General features: G+C 40.2%; 1 pseudogene across 1 annotated transcript; it reads right to left on the reverse strand.

The window, feature by feature from the left end:
- Positions 1 to 3983: 3983 nt before the first annotated feature.
- On the reverse strand, positions 3984 to 20419 carry LOC104593261 (long chain base biosynthesis protein 2a-like; annotated as a pseudogene). Its single transcript, XR_016084648.1, has 6 exons — positions 20285 to 20419; positions 20060 to 20153; positions 19760 to 19923; positions 5269 to 5430; positions 4327 to 4454; positions 3984 to 4229 (listed from the first exon to the last, which is right to left on the reverse strand). The product of XR_016084648.1 is annotated as a long chain base biosynthesis protein 2a-like (transcript).
- Between the last annotated feature and the right edge of the window lie 18 nt (positions 20420 to 20437).

The raw sequence follows: 20437 nt of genomic DNA on the forward strand, positions 1-20437 counted from the left end.
AAAAGGTGATAGAAGAAACGTGCAGGAGACAAAATGCATATGGTTTGCATGCACTCCTCTCTGCTTAATTAAAAGTATGTCGTCACTCTCTTGTGCTACCTCTATATATCCTCCACGGCTCCACTGCCAGGCCAGCTCCATCTTTTCCAACGCTAGCATTTTCCCTTTCAGTGGTTAGTTGGAAGCTCACATTTCAATAAAATTTGAAAACACCAGCATTTCAAGGTATTACTTCAACTCATTTCAAAAGTTTAATAAGGGAGGTTTAAAATGTTATATGCAGTAGAATGAGTTTTATCCCCGTTAATTAATTAATGGGAATCATGATGTAAGGTAGGTGATGAAGATCAAATTAAACTGGTGAACAACTTGATCCCTGCTGCAATGGTGACCCTTGAGCTCAGATGCAAGCTTGGGTAGTGGAATCTGTAGAGTAATAATAGCCAAATGGCCCGGGTAGACGTCCCAAGCTATGGACTCTGATGCTTAAATCAGTATATGCCAAGCTGTCAAGGTGATGAAAAAACTAGAGCAAGAATTAGAATTCAATAGGTGATCTCAGGCGGCAACTGTTTATATACAACTAACTCATGCCTCCCCGGGGTGGGCACGTAGTCCAAGGGGTTGGAATGACACGTTCACAATTCCAGTAGAGAATGCTAGATCAAGACGAGTCCGGATTTCTTATCTCTAAATTGGAGCCACACATCTCTTTATTCATAATTCATAATAGAGATAGATGTATGGCTCCACTTCACGGCAGATAAAGAGTGAGTAGGAAAAATAAGTAGAAAATCCCGAGTGCGATCGAGACCCACTTGTTGGCGAAGTGGGGATATGGGATAGCACATACCAGCACCGCTTGGTGGCATTCCGCAGTTGTGCATGCATGGTGCGAACTGCAAATGCCTTGCCTTTAAATTTAATGCTGGAGTTGGGGCAGGTTAATTGGGAGGGAGCATGCATTGCCCTTCACGTTGGATCTCGGAGGTGGTCCGAGATTGAAAGTAGGTGCATTAGGAGATATCCCCCGGCCGGGTTGGGTCCTTGGTGACTGGTGACTGCTGAGCCATACAAATCGGGTCCATTCTAAATTGGACATCGGGAACCATCAAGATATCCGGGTCAGGCTGCCACTGATCCGAGGTCGTCTAAAAGCGTTATGCTACCAATGTGATGCAATATAATAAAGCTTTCTTTGCACCACCACGTCACGTTTGGAGGATAAATCAACTCTATGAGTATATAGGGTTTGCCAAATCTATAAATAATACATTCATCATGATATATATTAGACTAATTAATAATGTATATCCCAATTAACTAGTCACGGCCTTACCCTTATAATATTTAGAGCCAGCCCAAATAGAATTTTACTTGGAACGAGACGAGGTAATAAAAATTGGATCTTTACAGCAGCAGTTTATTTATGGTATATAGATTTAGGATCTCTCTCTCTCTCTCTCTACTGTATATATGTGGATCTTGGTGAAGAAGAAACCGGAAAGCTGTAGGACGTGAAGCAATTAAAAGCGTCCACAAGGGTGCTCGTGCTCCACAACCCCATGCGTGCGTACTGCGTACTGCGTAGTGCGTAGGATAGATAGAAAGGCTGAAACTGAAAGGGTAGGGCGTATGGGTGGGTTGAGGATAACAGCCTACGCTCGTAAAATTGCCGACAAACATACCCATAAAATTCCACGCTTGCAGTTGCATGGGTGTTCGTGGTTAATGGGGCCCATACCCTGACTGCGCGTGCAAAGCCGGACTTCATGGGGGGTCGTATGGTGGACCCTACTACCCCTAATCAACTCATCCCCAATTCCTATCACGTACTCTTCCCACTCCTTTTCTATTACAACCATCATTATTATGACTTATGACTCTCTCTCTCTCTCTCTATTTTGATATTTCCTTTGTTTTCCTCAACTTTGATTTTCATTTACATTTCTAATTCATTCAAAGAATCAAAAGTGTAGTAGTGTACAGATGCAGCAGAGCAGAGACATGCATACCCCAGTTACAGTTTATCCTCCTGCTAATTTCTTCCAATAAGCAGTATGCGTCCGAGGACTGAAGGACTTCCCTCTTACCCCAACTTGTTTTAAGTTCTCATCGTATACTATCAATCAAGCAAATTAAAGCATCATCTTGTACGTATAAGCTTGGATGAAATTTATTTGATGGATCGCATTAAATTAGTAGAAAACTTCTTCTTTTTTTTTCTTCTTCTGTTGCATTAATTGTTTGTTTTTCCATTATTTTCGTTGGTTGTTGGTACTTGGTAGTGGTGGGGGTGGTTCATCATGAAAACGCCAGCTTTTTAACGTAGAAGGCTTGTCATCATCGAGTCACAAGTCACATCCATCTTCTTCTCGCCTCTTAGTATATCAATTACGATGGATCTGTTTCTTGGATTATTAGGCATCTCAATTTTGATGGATACAAAATAGAAATTTGATAATTGAGGTGTCTCCAGTCTCAGCTCTCAGGTCTCAGATACATTTTCTTTATTTCATTCTTTTTTTAAGCTTTTGAAGTTTTTCTAAGCAATTCTCAACTACACTAATTAATAAAATTGATGATGTGATAACTGATGATTTTAATCTAAGCTTTGATGATGGATTGGCACTTTCCACTTCAGAAACATATCTATCTATATATATATAGATATGAAATCATTGTGAATGTGGAAGTGGTATTCACTGAGCTCTGACTTCCGAGGAGGGGGTTCAGATGGATTGGATGGGCCGTGGACGGCTGTCTTCGATCAAATCCCACCATTGCTTGCCATGATCGACCATGTTTATTTATGTGTTGCTTGGCCCACAGTTAGAAATTGGTGGGCCGGTTCTCTTATCCTAGTGGCCCACTTTACCAAGAGTAAGTTCCATGCGTTGGTGGCCAAGATTCACACAGATTTGTTGTTGGACTATCAGATTTCACTCGAGCCCATGAGCCTAGCTACTTTGAGAGTTAGCTATTAAATGGGTATTATTGTTGGTGAAGCACACTAGCTGACTAATACTCATCACATCATATGGAACAACCCTACGTCCCTACCTAGTACCTACCTAGGACTGGTAAAATTGAAACCGAAGAAGGACGCAATTGGGGCTTGTCCAAATAATGCAGCGATGAGCCTTCTTAGTTATACCTGGCTTGTCCTCCTTAAATGTTGCAAATGAGAGTGGCAAGCCGTGGCCTTGGTCTTGGTGGGATCTTGTGGCCGATTTTGTGCATATTGAATTTGTAATTAATGGCCCTTCTTAGTTAATTTTCACATCATGAAATGCTGCTATATGCAATCATTAAAACATTTTGCAATCTGGGCTGACCCCCCCTCCCCTCCAACAAACAATATTCGGCATTTTCTTGCGAGAAATGACTGCTCTCAGACTTGGGAACCCACTCCATTGCACCAACCTAAGAAATTGGTGAAAATTAAATAAACATTGTAACCATTTTCATGGCAAACCATCTTTGCGGATTCATGAAATTTCCACTGCTCCTCTAGAATTAGTGATTGATATATACCAATGTACTTTATTCAATAATTTTCATCATAAAAGATTGCAAATTAATAAATGACTCAACCATAACGTTGAGAACGTCCTTATGACAAATTGACAAGTAGAAACAAACAACGCCAAAGCACCCATATCGCACTTGTAAGTTGTAACATAAATATCAAACTTAATTAGCAGTACCCTATTACTTGTAACATACAGCTTCCAATTTAATTTTCGGGGCATAATAATACCCAGAGGATTCTTAAATTTCGCACTTCCATGCACCTCGTCTCTATCTTCTGATGGGTTGTGACTGTCATATGTATAACTGCTACACGTTGAATATTGGATTCCTTACTTTTAGACAATGAAAAAAGAAATTCAGAATTTACAAATATCATAGCCATAGCCACATATCCCACCATGTAAAGAACTCTACCCTGTAAATCTTGCACATTATGGTTTCGAGTCTTTCTGGCAACAAGATTGATTATGTAATAATTACTAATCACAGGATGTGTATGGTCATAAAGAGAACATGAACGACAATATGTGAGCATCGTAAGGTACTAAGGTCCACCCCCATGATGGATCCCAAAACATAATATGCAGGGATTTTAGCTGGATTGTAAAGCATTATAGGCATTACAAGAGAATCATTATCCCCAAGAACCTCAAATCCCATTTTCTGAAGTTCTGACCTGAAAAAGTTCTGACCTGCAAAGCATTATAGGCATTATAGGCTTTTCAGTTCAGCTGTTATCAAACGGCCCCAAAGTCAAACAAATGAAGCCTGAAATAGAAGCATTCTAACCTCTACTAGAACCATCCTCTTCAAGAATAACTTCTATGGCAGATATAATCTGTTGAGCAGCTGGTGGTGAGATTGATGTTTGCATACAGATGAGCAGGGCATGTGTACTTAAGGTATTGAATAAGCTCCTGAAAATGAAAATTAAGGCTTAATTGTGGAAAATATAGAACCAAGATCAGATCTAACTTTACCAATCAGCCTGCTAATGCTATACAACTAAATGATATCAACGAGGAACTTTGATAGCATACTGCAGAATATCATCAAATGTACCACTCTGATATTGAGTTCAAGGACTCAAGACATTTTTTAAGACAAAAAATTCTCAAGCTGACAAGCATGTGAACATGGGTTCAAGTCAAGAGAAGCTACTTCAATTAAAAAGATTCTGGAGGTTAGATCCATATCTACTCCTGCTCACCCAAGACCCTGGATAGCCAGGGCCAGCATTGGGTGACGACCTTTAAGAATTTGCCTGTTTATTGATTATCAAGACATCTCTTGCAGATCCCCATTTAGGAAAGAACATAATGATAGGCCTGAGATTCAAACATCTTCAACGAGCCCTGTTATTATCAATCATAAAAAAGGAAAGAAAAAGAAGTTACAGGTTACAAAATAAGTCCTCTAAATGGGGTTGGCATGGACCAAAAAAGGTTGTGATGGGTACAGACATGAATTCCAAGACTAGAATCTATCTTTTCTACATTGACCTACTTGGGCACAAAAGACTGCTTCCATTTTGAATGTAAACATTTCAGAAAAAACAAATTTGCTGCCATTTTCAATACACAAGCGTATTCTTACCAAATGCCTGCAAATTCGCATTGGTTCAGTGTTTGCACTCTTACCAAATACAGCCTAAAGCAGAATCTATTTCCATGCTAATTCACCAAAGTCAACAAAAGATAAGATGCAAAGGAAATAGGGAAGAATTAGAACCTTAGATCCCGCAATATAGCCACCACATGATCCAAACGACTTTGTAAAAGTTCCCATCATGACATCCACATCAGCAGGATCAACTCCTAGGAGCTCACAAACACCTCTTCCTGTCTTCCCAACTGCTCCAATGCTATGGGCTTCATCCAAATATATATATGCCTATAATAAATGAAACAAATGAAAAAAAAAAAGAACAGTATCCTATGGGGTGAGAGGAGAATATGAAGGAAGATTAAGCATGGGAGCTAAGAATGGGAAAAAGAAACACACACCTTATCAACTGATTATTTAGAATGGCAAACTAAATCTCATGTCTTTAAAACAAGGAAACCGTGAGAGATAACAAATTATTTAAACTCAGCAATGCAACACGACTGAAAAAGTTTACACAGTATTTGGAATCAAAACCGGCAAATTTTGTGTCAGTTTTGGGTTGACCAAAACAAGGTAAGTTGACCTTTATGTTGGCTTCTAGTCATCCCTAAGAATCACCTAGCCCCACTCACTGTCACCACTTAAACTGCAGACAGGCAAGTTCAGATAATGGCAAACCTTCAAAATGTTCTCAGACATCAGTCATGTTTGATTAGTGGAATTCAAATCTAAATACACCCTATGATCCAAAGATATCTGTAATCAGTGTTGGATCAGAGCAGAAATGGAATTGGGATGGAATTTCTTACAGGTCTTCCCCTACAGAACCCATAAGAAAAAAATCAGTTACAAGTTTAAGGGGCTAGAAGGACTAGGAGCAGACCAAAAGGGACATGGATCGAAGTGGTAAGAAATGATTTAGGTGCTCATATTTAACAATGGGTATGGCACACAGTTGTCAAGGGGATGCCTAGGAAACTAGGCGATTTTCAAAATTTACCTTGTCCAAACACCATGTAAATTTTGTATAAGGCACACACCCAGTCAATTAGGCGCACACCTAGGCAACGAGGCAGGCGCTTAACTCCAAGGCGGGAACCTAGATGCAAGGCACGTTAATACATTTGTTTGATCATTTAATATTTTTTTATATTGATTTCTTTACTTTTTTTGCTGCAAATAATTTGTATTGGTTTGTCTTTGTTACTACAAAAGAACCTATCACATATTATAAGAGGGAGAATCAAATGCTATTAAATCTTTTGTCTTTTTAGGATTTTATTTTCATGGCAGAATCAAATATAAGAGGGAGATCTGTCCAGTCATGTTTGTTTCACACACGGTCCAACTTCAACCTGTAGCTGCATAACCAAAAAGGAAATCTAAACAACTTCAAACATGTCAGGTACCTCAAGTGGTTCTCAGCTTACAGTCCGCCCCGAACCACTTCTTCTTTTACCCTCTTCGTTGTCAGCCTTTTTTTCTTCCTTTTTGTTTCCTTTTTCCTCTTCCTTTTTTCTGTCTTTTCCCTACATTTTTATCTGATGTTTTTTGGAATAAAAAGGGGCTCCACCCCCTTCTTTTCTTCTTCATTTTCCTGCAATTTTTTCACCCTTTTGCATCTTCAAAGGTGGTCTAAAAGGACTCTGCCCCTTTTTGTCTTACTCATTTACCTGCAAAATTTTCACTTTTTTCCTCCTCGAAGATGATCTGGAACAGGGGTTCTGTCCCCTTTTCTTCTTCATTTCCCTGAGTTTTTTCATCATTTTTTCCTCTTCATTGGTGGTCTGAAATAGGGGCTCCTCCCCCTTCTTTTCATTTTCTTCTTTTACGTTAGTGTTTCCCCAGCTTTTCTTGGTCTAAAACAGAAGTGGAGCCCCTTGTTCTTTTTCTTGGTCCAAAACAGGGACTCTGCCTCCCTGTTTTCTTCTTAAGTTCTTTTTCTTTTCTTGGTCTAACACGGGCTGTTCAGTTCTTTTAAGTCCAATTTCTATTTATAATATTCTGTTTTGCATGCTTTAAGCAAGACTGCAAGAATCACAAGCACAAAAAATTAGTTTAAAGGTTTTTAGGTTAATGTATAAAACCAAATAGCCAGCCCGTGTTCTTTTTCTTGGTCCAAAACAGGGGCTCTGCCTCCCTGTTTTCTTCTTAAGTTCTTTATCTTTTCTTGGTCTAACACGGGCTGTTCAGTTCTTTTAAGTCCAATTTCTATTTATAATATTCTGTTTTGCATGCTTTAAGCAAGACTGCAAGAATCACAAGCACAAAAATTAGTTTAAAGGTTTTTAGGTTAATGTATAAAACCAAATAGCCAGCTCAAAAGAGTAGAAATATTTTTTTATTTCATCGCCTAGGCGAGGCCTAGGTGCCCCAGTACAGGACAACTTAAACTTAAGTATAGGCTAATAAGAACTCTTATCAACCGAATACTCATACATACAAAGACTTCAATCCAGCACTCCCCCTCAAGCTAAGCATGGATATCAATCATGTTTAGCTTGCCAAGCATGTCCCTAAACTTTGTTGCTGCCAGCCCTTTAGTCAGTACATCTGCAATTTGCATCTCAGATGGAGTATAAGGCACACAGAGTTCACCCGAGACAATTCTTTCTCTAACAAAGTGTCGATCAATCTCAATATGTTTTGTCCTGTCATGCTACACGGGATTGTTGGCAATGTTGATGGCAGCTTTATTGTCACAATACAGCCTGAGAGGACCTTCAGCCTAATGCCAAGTTCATTAAGAAGAGTTCTGAGCCATAAGAGTTCAGCAACCCTGTGGGCCATAGCTCGATATTTTGCTTCTGCACTTGATCTAGCCACTACATTCTGCTTCTTACTGCACCATGTGACCAGGTTTCCTCCCACAAATGTACAGTAACCCGAGGTTGACTTCCTGTCTCCAACAGACCCAGCCCAATCTGCATCAGTGTAGGCTTCAATTTCAATTCTATTATTTTTCCTGAAGAGAATTCCCTTCCCTGGGCAAGTCTTCAAGTACCTGAGAATCCTTTCAACTGCTTTCATATGAGGGATCTTTGGAGAGTGCATAAATTGACTGACAACATGCACAGCATAAGCAATATCTGGCCGAGTGAGGGATAAGTATATCATCTTCCCTACCAATTTTTGGTATCTCTCTCTATCACAGTAGTCCTCCCCTACTGATTCCTGCAGGCCATGATTCTGTTCTATTGGAGTATCTGCTGACCTGCACCCCATCATGCATGTTTCCTCAAGGAGGTCAACAACATACTTCTGCTGACATATGTAGATTCTCTCTCTTGACCTGGCAACTTCAATCCCAAGAAAATATCTCAAATGACCCAAGTCTTTGATCTCAAATTCTGAAGCTAGAAACTCCTTCAGTCTTTTTATCTCTTCCAAGTCATTCCCGGTAATTACCATATCATCCACATAAACAATGAGTGCAGTAAGTTTGCTATCCTGTCTCCTTATGAACAAGGTATGGTCTGCACCACTCTGAGTGTACCCCACTTTCTTCATGGCCCCACAAAGCCTCTCAAACCATGCACGGGGAGATTGCTTCAACCCATATAATGCTTTCCTCAGTTTGCACACCTTTCTACCAAAATCATAGCCTGGTGGAGGTTCCATAAATACCTCTTCATGAAGGTCACCATTTAAAAAGGCATTCTTCACATCCAGCTGATGAAGTTCCCATGAAAAATTTGCTGCTAGTGACAAAAAGACACGAATTGTGTTGAGCTTTGCTACTGGGGCAAAGGTTTCTTTGTAGTCAATCCCTTCTTTTTGAGTAAACCCCTTTGCCACAAGTCTGGCCTTGTACCTTTCAATAGACCCATCCTCCCTGTGCTTTATAGTAAACACCCACTTGCACCCAACAGTGCTCTTCCCCTCTGGCAGATCCACTAATTCCCAAGTTCTTGCTTTCATTAGGGCTTTCATCTCTTCATTCATAGCTTCTTTCCACCTTTGATCAGACACAGCCTCTGAGTACCTAGAAGGAACACGCACAGAGGAAAGAGCAGACACAAAGGAGTGATAGGCAGGAGATAAATGTGATAAGAAACAAAATCAGCAATGGGGTGTCGGGTGGTGCAAGAGCAAATAGGCTTACAGAGAGCAATAGGAAGATCCAAATCAGAAGTATGTGAGTTGGAATTACCTTGGATTGTAGAGACAGATTGATCCGAGTCCAACTGGTTGCTGTCATGAGATTGAGGGCCCCTTTTTCTTCTGTTGTATGTAAGTATCTCTTTATGTTGCCTACTGGAGCCTTCAGAAACATCTGCAGTATCAAGAGAGGTAACCGGCACAGTGGGAGCCTCACTGGGTTGACCTGGAATGCCACAACAAGGAGTAGGAGGAGAGGATGGAAGACCCGAGGTAGATAGGGGAACAAAAAAGAAGGGAGAATGAGAATCCTCTTCCATCCTACTAGTCTCCCCCTGAAGAGGATTTTGAGAAGACTGAAAATAGGGTTGAGACTCAAAGAAGACCACATCTCTGGTGACATACTTTCTCTTGGAGACAGGGTCATAACACTTGTAACCCTTTTGTGTAGGAGAGTACCCCAGGAATATTCCCTTTGTAGCCTTAGGATCCAGCTTGGTCTTCTTTGGATCCTTCACATGTATGAAACATATACAGCCAAAGACCCGAGGAGGAAGGTAAAAATCTGAAAGAGTGGGACACAAAACAGAGAAAGGGATTTTCATACCCAACACCTTAGATGGCATCCGATTTATCAGATATGATGTAGTAAGAACCGCTTGAGACCAATATTGCTTGGGGACTTTGTGCTGGAATAGTAAGGCTCGAGCTGTCTCCAATAGATGTCTATTCTTGCGCTCAGCAACCCCATTTTGCTGAGGGGTATAAGCACAGGATGACTGATGTAGTATGCCAACATCTTCCATGAATAAGTTCAAGGATTTTTCAAAGTATTCAGTAGCATTGTCTGACCTGAATTGCTTAATCTTCTTATTAAACTGAGTTTCAACCATCTTGCAAAATGCCATAGTTATCCGTGGTACTTCATCCCGTCCTTTTAACAGGTAAATCCATGTGCATCGAGAGTAGTGGTCAATAAAATTGATAAAGTACCGGAAGCCATCAAAAGAAACAATGGGTGAAGGGCCCCAGACATCAGAATGAACCAAATCAAAAGGAGCACAAATATCATTACTGGAAATTGGATACACAGTTCTACATTATTTTGACACTTGACATACTTCACAGGTTAAACTCTGACTTGAAATGCCCTTAAACAGTTCGGGAAACAACATTTCTAATGAGGAGAAAGACACATGACCTAGCCTAGCATGCCAAAGATGCAACTTAGCTTTTGACTCCACACTCTCCGGACTACTACCAGCAGATGCTTGTAAGGCTGAACCGATGTCTGCATCAAGATAGTAGAGTCCTCCATACTCATGACCGCACCCAATCGTTCTCCTTGTCAATCTGTCCTGGAAGACACAATGGATAGGAAAAAAAAATTATACTACAGTTCAAATTTTTGGTAAGTTTTGAAACAGACAAAAGATTTGAGGTGAGACTGGGAACATGTAAAACTGATTTAAGAGAAAGGTCCTTGCTTAGGTCAACCATTCCCTTTCCAGAAATAGTGGAGAAAGACCCATCAGCAACTCGCATCTTATCCTGACCAGACAACAAATGATATGAAGAGAATAGGGAAGACATATGTGTCATGTGGTCAGTTGCAGCGGAATCAATAACCCAAGAAGTAGAGTCAATAGATCCAGTGGCACTGAAGGCAGAGGATGTACCTGATCTGGCAAGAGATGTAGAAGCAAAAGAATTATTCCTTAGACAGGCCAATGCCCTGCTAAGGCTCTCTACCTCACTGGCAGTGAAGCCCAAAGCACAAGTTCCAGAGGAATCAGCAACCTGTCCCATAGGAGAAGACCCTGTTGAAGTATACTGTGAGTTGTCACCATTGTTGCTGGTGACAGAGTTCCCACTTGCCGCAGGCCTGTTATCCCTAAAAGAAACTTCTCTGGATATTGGAGACATCTTGACTGCAGCCACTGTGAAGGTGACACTGACTAAGACTAGCCGAAGCAGTTCTGAAGGTTCTGAACCAGTTCTGGAGCAGGTTCTGATTAGCCGAAATGATCACAGCAGGTTCTGAAGCAGTTCTGAAGTAGGTTCTGATTTGCCGAAGTGATTACAGCAGGTTCTGACAGCACTCGACACAGTTTCAGACTTGCCGAGACTGTCACAGTTCTGAAGCAGTTCAGTTACAGCAGCAAGCAAGAAGTTCTGGGCTGGTAACCGACCTGAAACTAAGGGTTCTCAACTATTGTGCTATGCAAACTCCACTTGAACTTAGAGTACTGCAACTGTAAGGAGAGTGTCCCTCCTTCCGGCCAATACTAGGACTGCTGACATCAGTCCTCAACTAGGGTTCACAGTGCTGGACAATCTGGAGCTGGCAGCTCCCTAGGTAATCTTCACTTGAGCTGAAGCAGTTCGGGTACAGCAGTGGTGAGAGGTTCCGGACTGATAACCAACCTGAACATGGAGTTGTTTACCACTGTGCTATGCTGGTTTTGCTGGGGCTTCAAAGCTGCAGTGAAGCTGATAACCTGTAATCTTTGGAGCGGATAACCGACCTGAAAGATAGGGCTCTTTACTACTGTTCTGTGCGAGTCTTGCTGGAGTACTGAAGCTACGACTGAAAAAAGATAGGGCTCTTTACTACTGCTCTGTGCAGGTCTTGCTGGAGCACTGAAGCTGCAACTGTAGAGGAAGCTCTCCCCCTTTTGGCTAGTGCTAGGACTACTGAAATCAGTCCTCAACTAGGTCTGTCCTATACAGACCTCTCTTAGTAGCCGAATAGCTACTATTTGCTGGAAATAACCTAGTAGGACATCTACTTCTGGGTCTTACTTCCCTTGAGTCCTACAACCAAGAGAAACCCTAGGTTCGAACTTGCTTTACTCTCTTACACTCCTAGGTCTTTACTGTAGCAACCCAGAAAAGGAAGAGAGAAGATGAAAAGACAGCAAAATAAGAGAGAGTGCGCCGGCTGAAACCAGGAAAAAACTAATGCTCTGATACCATATTATCTTGAGAGCTGTACTTGAAGTAGAGAAGAGGAGAAGAACACCACTGATATGCTATGAATGTCGAACTGAACTCCTCAGTCGACAGTACTATTATTTATATTATGATGTAGTACAATAATACAGGAAGTTACTGGAATGCCCCTGATTAGTGATGGGACACCCAGACAACTTAAAAACATTAAACAGGATTAGGCCCATTAACATAGGCCCAGTACAGGACAACTTAAACTTAAGTATAGGCTAATAACAACTCTTATCAGCCGAACACTCATACATACAAAGACTTCAATCCAACAATATAGAGAGAAGAAAAGAGAAGTTCTCAAGGGAAGACAGGGAAGGAAAAGAAATCTCACTAAGATAGGTAGGTATAGAAAAGTCCTCTGTAAATACTTCCTATATATGTCTTCTGCTATGTATCCTTCTTCCTCTCTCTTTTATTTTTTACTTTTAAGAAAGGAAATAAAGGGAAATAAACCATCTACAACCAGGTGCTTTTACTTGGTTGATTATGGTCCCTCTATCAAGACAAGTTGGGGATTAAACCATCTATAGTCTAATTCCTAAGGACTGATTATGGTTCCCTTCAAATGGAAATGAAGAACAGAGGGATAAAAACCGTCTACAATCAAATATTCAACTTAATTGACTATAGTTCCCTTCTTGTATAAAAAATCTAGAGGATTAAGGCTGTCTACAATTAGAATTTCATCTGATTGACTACAGCTTATTGTGAAGAAAGGAGTGAGAAGGAAATCTTCTTTGTATCAAAAGGAAAAGAAAGAGAGAAATGTTTTGTTGTAGAGTTTCTCAATTGTAATTTTTTTCCTTTTGCTTCTCATTCTTGTACACTTGATGTAAAAGAAATGCAAATGAAAAGTTCTTTTTAAGAAGTACTCTATTGTTCTTTTCTTTTGTTCTATGCATTCATTTCTCTACGTGAGAATCAAAAGGTGTTCTCTACTTTCTTGTGGAGATGTAATTAAGGGGAACAATCCATAAGATTCCCTGAATGGGCCTTACCAAAAATAAAAAAAAAAACTCAATCACTTAATTGAGTGAATTATGTTGCATGCGAATTTATTAAAATTTTCATACCAACAAAGTCAATGCATCTTCAATCACACATACGTTTTCTTTTTCTTGAAAAAGGCAATGTATTATATAAGGGGAAACCCCCACAAATTCCATGAATTGGAAAAACGATGAAACTTCACCCCCCACAAAATCACCCTTCAAGCTTGTCCAATGGATTATGGTCCTTTCCACGTATCCCTTACTGCTTCAATAGGGGAAGCCTTGTTATCAAAGATTCTATGGTTTCTTTTCAACCATAGGACCAGCACAAGGCAAAGGGCACCAACAACTACAAAAGTTCCCTCTTTTGCTGAAGCATTTAAATGGCCAACCACAAAACAAATCTGCAGCATCTCCCAGTATTACCCATTGAATACCAAACAGCCTTACAAAGTGAATCCAGATGTTGTAAGAGAAAGGGCAGTGTATTAGCAAATGTTTCACACTTTCACCTGCACCCCCACGCAGCAGGGAGGAATTCTCCACTACAATTCCTCATGAATGTAAGAAATCCAAGTAGGTGGGAGGTCCAGCCACCCAGTGTTTCAAAACCCAACCAAAAGCTTGAGGCATTCTCCCTTCCAGGTCAACAAGTCAACCTGTGATGTCATCAATATAAAAATTTCAAAAAACTAAAATAATACAAGAACCTGGTAACCTGTTGAACAGGTCAGATGAGTCAACATTTCAAGCGCCCAGATCAACAAGTTGTTGACCAAGTCAATGGGTTTTGTAAAATAGAGCATTGGAGGTTGACCCGAACTAGTATTGCCACCCGGTCACCAGTCTGAGCAGTTGGGTCAATGACATGTTGAAGACACTATGCCAACCAACACAATGCTGATTAATGAGCTACAATCCAATCTTTTTTTAGTTTATACTCAATACAATATCTTTTTTTTTTACCAATATACTCAATACAATCTCTTTTTCCCTTTCAAAAAAGTGAGCTACAATCCAAAAAAAAAGAACAGATATGAATATAAGGTACAAGTAGGAAGGATTCAGTATCATTCTAATAATAAGTTGAAAGTCTGGTAGCAATTTTTTTCTCATAAAGAAAAAAAAGGAATCAAGCAATGGTGAGAAGCTTATGGGGGGAACGAAGCTATGATTGGGTGACCTTACCAGCTCAAGGAACTTCGGGGGGGATCTTGGTGGTGTGGGACACTGAGTTGGTATTAGTGAAAGATACAATTCTTGGGCAGTTCTCGATCTCTCCTCTTCGACAAGACCCCCCCTTTCAACTAATGCTATGCATTTTTATTCTTAATATAAAAGATTTTTATTAAAAATAAAGAAAAAATGAGATCCCCCCTTCCTCTTCATCCTCCTCCTAACCCCCCTCCTCTTAAGGAGGCGTTAGCCTCCTTGTGTTTGGGAGGCTTACGCCTCATGCCTCTAGGTAGTGGAACGCCTCGCATCACGCCTCCACGTTTTAAAACATGGGATGGGAATTGATAGACTTGAGAGGGGGGGGGGGGATATCATGCCCCAGTAATGTTGGACTGCGGTGGTATAAGGGGAGGTCACTTACCATTCATATTTGAGCATTCATGGTTTGAAGAACCAGGTTTTCTGGATTTGGTAGCTTGAGTGGTGGACTGGTTTTCACTTTGAAGGCATGGCAAGTCACATTTTCAGCAAAAAATTATAGGAGTTAAAACAGAAGATTAAAGAGTGGAGCAGAGAGAATTTCCAAGAAAGTGAGCATGAAAAGAGGAATTTTCTGGAGGTAATTGCTGAAATTTATAGGAAAGAGGAAAATGGAAATATTCACAGAGAGGAAATATGTTTACGGCTGCAAGAGGGGGACAGTAACACAAAGTTCTTCCATAAAATGGCTAGTGCAAGAAGGAGAGAACACAATAAAAAAAAAAATTGGAAGTGCAGGGAGTGGATATAGAGGAGGAAAGGCAGATTAAAACTCACATAGTAAAGTTCTACAAAAGCCTGTACAAAGAAAATTGGAAGCGTAGACCTCTGTTAGAAGGCTTACAGTTTGAATCCCTTTCAACCGAGCAATCTAGTCATCTGGAGAAGCCATCTACAGAGGAAGAAGTGTGGGAAGTGATAAAAGGGTTTGAGGGTGATAAGGCACCAAGTCCGGATGGGTTCACAATGTTGTTCTTCAAGAAATGTTGGGAAATTGTGAAGATGGATGTGATGAATGTTTTAAAAGAATTTCGTGAAAGGGATACCTTAGAAAGAAAGCCTAAACCACACATTCATCACCTTAGTCCCAAAAAAGAAGGGGGCAGTGAAGTTGGCTGATTTTAGACCAATTAGCCTAATTAGTAGCATGTACAAGATATTAGCTAAAGTGTTAGCTAATAGAATGGCTAAGGTGATGTCAAATCTGATTGTAGAATCTCAAGGGGCATTTATAGGGGACCGGATGCTAGTGGATGGGGTTCTGATTGCAAATGAGTTAATAGATTCACGGAGGAAAAGTGAAAGAGTGGGTCTACTGTGCAAGGTGGATATGGAGAAGGCTCATGATCACATGAAATGGAACTTTCTAGACTATATGCTGAAAAGGTTTAATTTCGGGGAAAATGGAGAAATTGGATGAAAGTATGCATATCTTCTCCATCTTTCTCACTTCTGGTAAACGGCAGTGCTTGTGGAATGCTTAGAAGTTCTAGGGGTCTGAGACAAGGGGACCCTCTCTCTCCCCTCTTGTGACGGAAGCCTTGTTCAGAATGGTAGAAAGAGTCCGGTTGGGAGGTCTGTTGGAAGGTTTTAAAGTAGGCAGTGGGGAGGTGGAGATAGCTCTCCTTCAATTTGCAGATGACACCTTATTTTCCTGTGATGCTTCTTGGGAGCAGCTCTGGAATGTGAAGGCTATTTTAAGAGGGTTCGAGGTGGTGTCAAGATTACATGCCAACATCTTGAAAAGTGAATTAATGGCTGTGGGGGAGGTGTTAAATGTGGAAGAATGGGCAGATGATTGGGGATGCAAGGTCGGCAAGCTTCCTGGTAAATACTTGGGCATGCTTTAGGGAGAAAGTTGTAAATCCAAATCTATATAGGAACCGATTCTGGAGAAGGTGGACAGGAAACTAGCCTCTTGGAAGACAAAATATTTATCAAAAGGTGGCAAAGTAACCTTAGTTAAAAGTGTGTTGGCCTCCCTCCTTGTTTTTTACTTATCTTTATTCCCTTTTCCGGCTAAACGGGCTGCAGCTTTAGAAAAAAAGATGAGGGACATTTTGTGGACGGGTTGGAGGGAGGAATCAAAATGCCACCTGGTGAATTGGGAGAAAATTTGCTGTTTCAAGGCAAATGGGGACCTAGGGATTAGATCAGTAAGAGAGAGAAACAAAGCTCTGCTTGGAAAATGGCTATGGAGGTTTAATGAACAGACAGAAAGTTTGTGGAGAAGGCTGATAGATGCCAAATATGGGATGAGTAGCAGGGGTTGGGAAACAGAGGAAATAGCTTCCCCATACGGTTGCTCAAACTGGAAGGCAATTCAAAAAATACAGCCCCAGTTTCTGAAGGGCATTAAATACAAAGTGGGAAATGGTAGAAGGGTCCAATTTTGGAAGGATGACTGGTGTAAAGAAGGCCCCCTAATGAATGCTTTTCCAGATCTGTTTGAAATTTGCACAAACAAAAATGCAACAGTTGCTGACTGCTTGGAAAGACAGAATGGACAATGCACTTGGAACCCCCAGTTCAAGAGAAATTTAAATGATTGGGAGGTGTCATCCCTAATCAGATTACTCCAATTGCTGTATGACTCAAACATACCCAGAATAGGGGAAGATAAAAGACTGGAGTTTTGAGAAATTAGGGGTATTCTCTGTGAACTCTTTCTTTAAGTTTGCTTCAGAGGAAGAAGACATCTCTTTTCCAAGTCAAAAAATATGGATTAAAGCTGTGCCTTCAAAGATAGCTTTTTTTGTTTGGTCAGCAGTACTGGACAAGATCCTAACCAAGGAGAACTTAGCCAATAGAGGGGTAGAAGTGGCTGACTTGGCTTGTCCCTTATGTAGTCGGAATGTGGAATCCTCAAGTCATTTACTGTTACCCCTGTGATTTTACACACTGGGTTTGGTTGAGAGTGGTGGATTTTTTTTAGGCTAAGCTGTGCTTCCCAGCAGATGTAAAGGGACTCATAGAAGCTTGGTGGCTGGGAGGTCTTAGTAAGACTGGCAAGGTGGCATGGAGTATTATGTGGGCAGTGTGGAGTGAAAGAAATAACAGAATATTTGAAGGAACTCACAACTCAAAAGAAGATGTACTAAAGAAAATTCTGGGGATGATCCATTCATGACTGGCAATACACCCGATGTTTAAAGGCAGACATCCAAGTGTATTTTTTTATTTTAATTTTCTGTTTGTAAGGAATGGATAGTTTTTGTTTTTGTTTCGAGGGATTAAGGCTGTATCGGGATGAGATGGTTTTTTGTATATTCTCTGTTCATTTCTCAATGTACAGGGATTCTTTGTAGTGGATCTTTTTAATTAAAGCACTTTACAGTTCTCAAAAAAAAAAATCATCAAACATGAGAAAATATTTCTGATGAAGAATTTGTTTTCAATGTTCTTTTTTTGTGAAAATAAAAGGTAATTTTATTAAAGAAAAAAAAAGTGAGTATATATGCTGCATACAAACCAAAGGGAAGGGCACACCAGCAAGCTACCCAAAACACTAACAACACAATAAACGGGCCCAGACCCAAACACAAAATCCAGGGCCTAAGCCCATTACACTACTAAGGACTAAACAATCACAAAAACATCTCCCACATACCCCAGACAAATCCTGCAATCCGGCTTAACTATAGACAACAAAGATGCAAAACAAAAACAAGACTAACAATCAGACCACAGCATTCCTTCCTCTCCTCCCTCTGCCCCTGCCACAGGTACTGCAAGCATCCCTAGTCCTTACCTCTGGCCTTCACCACCATTTCACCATAAAAGTCTGCCACATTCTTTGATATCCTGCAACCTAGGAAATGGTTCAAACTGTATATCAAATCCTCACTACTATTCAACTCTTGCTCCTCAGACAAAACACCAACAATTTTCTTTGCCATAGCGCGGCCCACCTGATCCAAAATCTCCTTGGATCTCAACCACTCTCATTCTTTCTTCCTCCCCATCCTCAAAAGACAATGCCAGGAACTTCCCAAAATCGATACCAAATTCCACACACTGGTCTATAGTGCTAAGGTCTAATATTGACGTCCACAATTAAATCCTCTGAATCTGCTACTAACTCACCATCAGGCTTGTTATTTGCAAAAGCAAGCGAAGAGTCGCAAAAAACTTCATGGGCTTCTCCACCCCTCTCCATGGCCTTAGAAGTCTCATCATCATTATTCTCTACTAACCCTGCATCTCTCACTTGGTCCACCACAAGCAAATATCTATTGCTCTTTGAATTTTTGCAAAGGATCTTCAACCTAACCACTTTACAAATTCTCTTTGAGTGGTGTGAGCTTTTAGGTTGGGAGAGTGGGATTTCAGGCCTTGTTTTTTCCTAGACCCAAAAGCTGATTTGAGCTTGTCCCACATATGAGAAAAGCAATGCGCAGTCATTTAGTTGTTAGATGTGCAAGTTTATAAAGGAAAAAAAAGGAAAAGTGCATCTGTCAACATTTTTGGAAGTTAGCTTTCTGGTTGTTGTTTTTGAAAGTTAACTTGCACATAGGGGAGAGAACATCCAGCCAGGTTAACTTGATTCAGATAAGTTCTATGGTTAATACTTCATTTGATCAACCTTCGATTATTTTTATATTTCTGTAGCTTATCATGACTGGATTTGAACCCTTAAATCATCAAAAAGATCAGATAGGAAAAACAACTTAGTAATTCAATTTCATAAATCATAATATTAAGGATCAATTTAAATACTAATAAATATACTGTATGTCATGAATTTCCATTTGTTCTTTGTCCATTGAAAGGAATTGACCTCATCAAATTGAATCCAAAACAAGCTTACAGTTTCACTTTAGGAAGTAGGAACTACAAGAGGATCCACAATTTATGCCTATTTTTCTCTGTACATGATCATTTTTCTATCTCCATGATTGATTGGAAGACTTCATCTTTTAATTGTTCTCATTTCCCACTTCAAACTAAATTATAATAAATCAGTTGGAAATCATATGGTGGATTAACCTAGAGAAATCAAGTGGTTATCAAAATTTCCTCTCTATGGGTGGCCTACTCTCAATCATACTCATACATGCCTCCCTCTTGTCTTCCTTTCCCCTCCTTTTCTCATGTGCAGTCATCAGTGCATGTAACTACTGCTAATAATCATCAATGTAATTTCACTAATATTATCATGTCTACTTTCAGAATCTTATGTTTATGTCATAAACTGAGAATTCATCTACTATAAACATGTGAAAGTTGAATTTAAAAGAGGCCATTACCAATGGTTCAACTCGAATGGAAAAGTTACCCTCTCATAGAAGCACAACCTTGTATTTCTTGCAGATTGCTGTAATCTCAGGAAGTTTGCAAAGTTCCCCTTCCATTCTGTATATTCCCTCTACAACAACAATTATCTTTTTCCAAGGCCTATGTGTCCGGGGCTGTCCCTCGGCAATTTGTTCCCTCAAGACTTCCTCCAGGTGAGGTGGTGCTAAAATCAAGAAAGGGCAAGGAACGTAACAGACAAAGAAATCACATGTATGAAATGCCAACAGAACAACATAATAGGGCTACATTTTGTAGCTCTGAAGTTGGAAAAGTAACAAAGCACCATATTACAAACTTACTATTATGTGAGAAAACCCGAATGGTAGCTCCTGATCCTTGAGCACCTTTGACAATTGAATTGTGGTTCAAAGAATCGCTAATTATCAACCCTCCCTGTAGATGATGATAATAAGCAAAAGCAATAAACCACTAGTGGAACTAATTATCAACCACCACAACAAAATACCCATTGTTTAAATAAACACTTAAGTATAGATTTATCTGATGCAAGCAATTGCACAAACCTTGCCAATCAGGACTGGGAGGATGGTAGAATTTGTGACATATCCCATACCAAAAACTACAGCAGCTGACTTCCCAACAAATTTTGCAACACACTCTTCCAGATCAGTGTGTAATACAGTAGTGCCTGATAGCATAAACACATTAGGTAGGAC

Source organism: Nelumbo nucifera, chromosome 3, assembly GCF_055504915.1.
Source record: "Nelumbo nucifera cultivar China Antique chromosome 3, China Antique-T2T, whole genome shotgun sequence".
Lineage (NCBI taxonomy): Eukaryota > Viridiplantae > Streptophyta > Magnoliopsida > Proteales > Nelumbonaceae > Nelumbo > Nelumbo nucifera.